Source organism: Schistocerca gregaria, chromosome 6, assembly GCF_023897955.1.
Source record: "Schistocerca gregaria isolate iqSchGreg1 chromosome 6, iqSchGreg1.2, whole genome shotgun sequence".
NCBI classification, from domain to species: Eukaryota; Metazoa; Arthropoda; class Insecta; order Orthoptera; family Acrididae; genus Schistocerca; species Schistocerca gregaria.
In genome coordinates this window covers 469,275,898-469,283,101 of record NC_064925.1, presented here as the reverse complement: position 1 = coordinate 469,283,101, position 7,204 = coordinate 469,275,898, and the positions used below count along the sequence as shown (strand labels likewise).

The 7,204-nt window shown below is 44.1% G+C and overlaps 1 pseudogene; it reads left to right on the top strand.

The window, feature by feature from the left end:
* The first annotated feature begins 1,103 nt into the window (after window positions 1–1,103).
* Window positions 1,104–1,221, top strand: LOC126279260 (5S ribosomal RNA; annotated as a pseudogene).
* Window positions 1,222–7,204: the final 5,983 nt, after the last annotated feature.

Sequence of the window (7,204 nt, the reverse complement as noted above, 5' to 3'; positions counted from 1 at the left end):
GCCAAGGCGGACGTTTAGTTATTTACTAGTTGTTTTAGTGTTCTTGAGCGGTCTCGCTGCCTATCCCCCTTCACGATTCATCCGGTAACGATAATTCCTGAATTCTCCCTGTCTGTCTGCATGTCTATCTTCCTCTCTCTCTCTCTCTCTCATTTATTCCCGCAACGATTTCACCTCTTGTGCCGAGTTCATCATCTCAGAAGAACGTTCACACATACGGCTATCAATGCACACTTTCTAATCTGTATTTATTCTAAGCACTTAATTACAAAGACTTCGTTACTGGCTTCTTAAATGAATTCGTTGGTCAAATGCAACATAATTTTCTTTTACAAATGGAGAAGTATAACGAGTTAGAAAGAACGTGTAGAATCACTGTGAAATAGATGAGAGAGGAAGAGGAAGACGCGTATTGTAGTTAATATATAGCTTAGATAGTTTTTAGATTTACACAAGGTAAAATATACGACAAAAGTATTTCAAATATACAAATATGCTCATATACAAATATGCTCTGTATATTATTATATATGAGCCATACATTATTATGTATGAGCCATATATATTACATAATCGTCAGCCGTAGCTACCTAATTAAATCCAGTAAGTTAGCAGAGAATTTCAAATTTATGTATTTGTTCTGTGTTATTGTACCCTTTATTCAACTGTAAAGTGTCCCCCCCCCCCCGCCCCCCCCCCCCCCCCCCGCTCGTATATTTGCTTACAAATTCAACCTTCACGCACACAGAAAGAGTAGTACTTCATTGCATATCTTAAGCCTTTTTCCGTCAGAAAATTTGGAAGAGTATTCTTTACTACAAGTCAGAAAGGATGCATATTGTTGGTGAAATTTATGCAAAATGTTCATGTCTTGTTTTTGAGGATTCTGTTTGGAACATACGTTAGTCGACAATTTTTGGTCACACTGTTGATTATTTAATTATCTTTCATCAAACAGAGACCTCTCCTCCAAAATATTTTGATGTTATGTTTGTTGTTTTAGGTTTCTCCCGATATTTCATGTGCTGTACAGGAAGGGTTTCTTATGACTGGTTCGTACAACACAATTCTAACTTCTTTGGTCCCATCCATTTCTGTATTATGATAACGGCCTTGCCGCAGTGGTAACACCGGTTCCCGTCAGGTCACCGAAGTTAAGCGCTGTCGGGCTGGGCTAGCACTTTTATGGGTGACCATCCGGTCCGCCGAGCGCTGTTGGCAAGCGGGGTGCACTCAGCCCTTGTGAGGCAATCTGACGAGCTACTTGATTGAGAGGTAGCAGCTCCGGTCTCGGAAACTGACCTACGGCCGGGAGAGCGGGGTACTGACCACAAATCCCTGCATATCCGCGTCTAGTGACGCCTGTGGGCCGCAGATGACACGGCGGCCATTCGTTACCTTTGGGCCTTCGTGGCCCTTGCGGGAGGAGTTTAGTTTTAGTGTTTATTTCTATATTGTGCCTTCCAGAGCAACGGCAATGGTTCTACACTTCGCTTAGTTTTTCATTTCTCAGGAATATTGCTGACAGTTTACATGCACACATGTAATTACAGGTTAATGTCAGGTACACAGTGGCCTGACATCTAGACCTCCTTAGTCATTCGTGTTTCGATACTACTAAATACTTTTCCCTGACTCGTGTTGACGGAAAACACGCATGCGAAATTGGCACATTGTCCCCTTGAAGGCGTACCTTTCGTATTACGACTTCCGTGCTTCACACAACGCGTTCAGAATGGATTTGCAAGGAATCTTGTTACACAGTGTACACTTTAACGGATCACCTAAAAACGTGTACGTATACTATTTTCATCGTGCTTTTCATATCTGAGCGTCTCAAACACAGAAGCAAGTCAAATAAACAAGAGCAGTGGTCAACTGAATCGGTATCTACGTCTACGTGACTACTCTCAAACGCAAAAATGTGTGTGAAGTCCTAAGGGACCAAACTGCTTAGGTCATCGGTCCCTAGACTCACACACTACTGAAACTAACTTAAACCTAACCTATGCTAAAAACAACACACAGACCCATGCCTGAGGGAGGACTCGAACCTCCGCCGGGAAGGGCCGATCAGTCCGTGACATGGTTCCTCAAACCGCGTGGTCACTAGGCCCGGCTACATGAATACTTTGCAATTCATATTTCAGTACTAAGCAAAGTGTTCACAGAACCACTCTGAGACTATTTCTGTACCCTGTCATTCTCAAATATGACGTGGTAAAAACGAATACGTAGATAACAAGTTTGATACATATACAACAGTCAGTTCTATACAAAAATACACCCCAAAAGTGACCAGAAAACAGATGTATATCAACTACTGTGTAACACTTATGAAGGCACATACATAGGACAAACGGGTTGAACATCTGATGTCAAATACAAAGAACACATGAGAGCCAGGAAATGTGGGACAAACCACTCCCCATTTGCAGAACACCTAAGAGAAAATGACCACATGCTGACCACTAGAGAAGATGACATGAAAATAATTAGAATCAACAATAAAAAACACCTCCTAACCACGAAAGAAAATTATCACACACAAAAAAACCAAAGCAGAAGGGAAAATCCTGTTGAATGACCAAGTGCACATGCCAAGCAATTCATTATTTACACCAATGGATAAAATAACAGAATAACGTTCGCAAAAGGATTAATATAATAATACTGTTCAATATAGTAATAATAGAACCCAACCCAACATCTTTACACTCACTCATCCATGAACCCGTCCACACAATATTGAAACGAAAACTCAAATCAGCTGTCACCAAAGTTTTCAACCATTCGCCAGCAGATAGTCAACCGCCTACCCCGCCCCCGTTCAAAGAAAAAAAATAAATAAAAGGAACTCTTCGTTAGGTTGGCAATAAATAGTTAAACATACCAAAGAAAATGAAATACGTAATGGAGTCGCAATATTTAAGTTGTGAAAAACAGTGTACGACGAAATAGTTGTATAGAGTGACAAAAGAACAATAGTCCACCACAAAAAGGACTGAGAAAAGTGGTGAACAATGTAAGGAAGGCCGGAACACAAAGATATGATTATATGGCAGTGACAAAAGTGGTAGTGCGACCTTCCGACCAGATATGAGGAAATGCAGATCAGAAAATCGTAAGTATTTACGTTATTACAAAAAATCACCGAGTGAACTGTTTAATAATCTAAAACTAACAAAACTGTATCGTTATAGATCCCTCTGATAATACCTTAGAACAGGAAAGGGCGAAACGCGTATGGGATAAATAAAGTAACTAGCAGCAGGAAAAGGCAATTTTATTTACAAAAAAAATATGAATACGAAGACCTTTCACTGTGAATTCTGATTTTTCTTCTCTCATTACAACGGTTAAATCTTATTATGTAGGTGGAGGTCAGCAAAATACACTCCTGGAAATGGAAAAAAGAACACATTGACACCGGTGTGTCAGACCCACCATACTTGCTCCGGACACTGCGACAGGGCTGTACAAGCAATGATCACACGCACGGCACAGCGGACACACCAGGAACCGCGGTGTTGGCCGTCGAATGGCGCTAGCTGCACAGCATTTGTGCACCGCCGCCGTCAGTGTCAGCCAGTCTGCCGTGGCATACGGAGCTCCATCGTAGTCTTTAACACTGGTAGCATGCCGCGACAGCGTGGACGTGAACCGTATGTGCAGTTGACGGACTTTGAGCGAGGGCGTATAGTGGGCATGCGGGAGGCCGGGTGGACGTACCGCCGAATTGCTCAACACGTGGGGCGTGAGGTCTCCACAGTACATCGGTGTTGTCGCCAGTGGTCGGCAAAAGGTACACATGCCCGTCGACCTGGGACCGGACCGCATCGACGCACGGATGCACGCCAAGACCGAAGGATCCTACGCAGTGCCGTAGGGGACCGCACCGCTACTTCCAAGCAAATTAGGGACACTGTTGCTCCTGGGGTATCGGCGAGGACCATTCGCAACCGTCTCCATGAAGCTGGGCTACGGTCCCGCACACCGTTAGGCCGTCTTCCGCTCACGCCCCAACATCGTGCAGCCCGCCTCCAGTGGTGTCGCAACAGGCGTGAATGGAGGGACGAATGGAGACGTGTCGTCTTCAGCGATAAGAGTCGCTTCTGCCTTGGTACCAATGATGGTCGTATGCGTGTTTGGCGCCGTGCAGGTGAGCGCCACAATCAGGACTGCATACGACCGAGGCACACAGGGCCAACACCCGGCATCATGGTGTGGGGAGCGATTTTCTACACTGGCCGTACACCTCTGGTGATCGTCGAGGGGACACTGAATAGTGCACGGTACATCCAAACCGTCATCGAACCCATCGTTCTACCATTCCTAGACCGGCAAGGGAACTTGCTGTTCCAACAGGACAATGCACGTCCGCATGTATCCCGTGCCACCCAACGTGCTCTAGAAGGTGTAAGTCAACCACCCTGGCCAGCAAGATCTCCGGATCTGTCCCCCATTGAGCATGTTTGGGACTGGATGAAGCGTCGTCTCACGCGGTCTGCACGTCCAGCACGAACGCTGGTCCAACTGAGGCGCCAGGTGGAAATGGCATGGCAAGCCGTTCCACAGGACTACATCCAGCATCTCTACGATCGTCTCCATGGGAGAATAGCAGCCTGCATTGCTGCGAAAGGTGGATATACACTGTACTAGTGCCGACATTGTGCATGCTCTGTTGCCTGTGTCTATGTGCCTGTGGTTCTGTCAGTGTGATCATGTGATGTATCTGACCCCAGGAATGTGTCAATAAAGTTTCCCCTTCGTGGGACAATGAATTCACGGTGTTCTTATTTCAATTTCCAGGAGTGTAGTTTCGCATTTCCAGGAGAAAAGAGGTGCTTCAATTTTCGTGAAAAGGTGTCACAGCTATGAAAAGTTCTTTTGCTTTAATGATTGCTTTCCTTCCCAGTAGGGTATCATATCCCTTTAATCTCAGGAGTATATTTGTTGCATCTTCTGCGTGTTCTGCCAATAAAACGCAGTTTTAGTGTCTCCTCCTGCATTGCAATTTCTTTCTGATGGTTTCTGCATAAGTTGTTTGCAGCTGTAATAACTAGGTATTTATTTGAGAACACAGCCTTTAAATTTACGCATTACTTTTAGTACTCAGGTCGAGGGCTTGACACATTGTATTTTTGAGAGTCAATTGCCACTTTTCGTACAATGCCGATATCTTGTCTGAATCATTCTGAGACTTGTTTTGATCTTCTGACGACTTTACTATACATTAAACCACATCATTATCCGCAGGTAATGTATGCGGGCTGCTGAGATTCTCTCCTCAATCGTTTGTGTCGCTTACGGAAAGCAGAAGGCCTATAACACCTTCTATGACACACTGAATAGTGGAAGTAAGTGAAGCCCTGAAAACCAAAACAACCCTGATTACAAGGGTTTCTAGTGATTATTAACACATGTTCCAAGGATTTCTACCCGACAAATATCCCATCTGGCAAAAGCTTTATTACTACACTGTTTCTCAGTCTAAAGCTAAACTTGCAAGCCTATAGGAAAACAAATTCGTGACGGAATAGTTGCTGCGATTGGACGTCTTATCTTAGAAGAGCGCTCTCGCTTCTGATATTGTCAAGGTTCAGACGATCAGGTACTCACCTGGACCTCCTTTTTAGATACTGTATACGAGGAGAAAATGAAAAATACAGAATGCCCCAGAAATGTTGTAACACACTTCGAGGTATGTGTTGAGGAATTAACCGAGGCTAGGAACTGGTGTCCAGAAACGTCTTCAAGTGACTGTGCAGGGTGTTGAAGTTATAGGCATCGGCGCCTGACACTAGACCATCCCTTCAGCAAAAAACATGACTCTGTATGCTGACGGATCATAGGCGGGATGTCTCCCAACGTCGTTTGTTATTCAGCTATTGCGGCTGACTGCCACGATCGCCAGTGGAGAAAATGGAGCTACCTGCCGCGTAGGTAGGCCTTGTCACCTATGAATGCGATGCTCTGTTGCCCTGGTGGATGACGGTTTCGGACATGGGTTTCCATCCGTAGTTTGGTTTTCTTCCGGAGCGCTCTAAAACCTCCAATGTTTTTCGATGAACTGGAGAAAAATAAACTGCAGACAGAAAGTGTTGTCGAAAACCGTCATCCACAAGGAAGCAGAGCAGAGCGTTCGTAGGAGACAAGGCCTGTCTAGGCAGCAACGAGCTCCATCTTCTCTACTGACCATCATGGCAGTCAGTCGCGATCGCTCTATGCATTACGAGACGTTCCTCGACTTCAGAATATAATACGTTTTGCCAATATTTCAGCCTTTCATTCAAAATTAAGACCTTTCCCCTGTTTTTTGGAGGGGGAGGGGGGGGGGGGAGGCGCTGCTAAAGAGGACGGTAGGAAAACTGTCCCCAGCTGAGGAGGCAATCTCTCGTTTGACGGAAGAACGAAGTCCTGGCTGGATGATTTGGACAGTCTCGTTGATAGCCTGAGGGAGATCTCGAAGTCCTCCATCTCTACTGTATCTAATTTTCTACTGCGTAAATAAATATCTACAGCTAATTCTTCGAATTGATTGTTGTTGTAAGATCGTTCAGTGAATAATTATTTTTGTGTCTTGGGTATCATAATACAAAATTACTCACTGCATCAGCACAGTGTGGAAGTAATAAAAGCGGGAAAGTCAGATTCTTCGTGTCACTACTGAGACTCTTTGGCACACTTTCGGAAGATATCTCTTGAGATTCTCGCATAGTTACCACGTCTTTCAGCTATTGTGCTTCAGGTCCAATTTTGTCGAACGTAGCACTACTTCTGTCTCTGAGAAGACAGTGCTGTACATATGAGCTCTTCACCAGTATGATTGGCTTCCTCTGAAAACAAGTCTTCGTTAAAGAATTATTCCTAAATTTTGAACATAATATCAAAGGGGCTGCTCATTTTTTGTAGTGGGGTTACGTTAATTCAACGATATATGGTTCATCAGACATTTAGTAAGACGTTTTAGACAATACTGAGCCACAGTCACACACTATTTTCCGAAGGAATACACCGTCGTTTGGCTGTATACTTCTGTATATTTACTCAGTTCAATCAAGATTTCGGTTTCCACGCAATTGTCTTATTGTTAGATCACTAACGTATTTTTCTATGTAAAGTGCAGGATGACAAATTATTTCACTCCATTATCGGGCACTGTTCTTAGATCATTAACATAATTTTTCTGTGTACTGAGCAG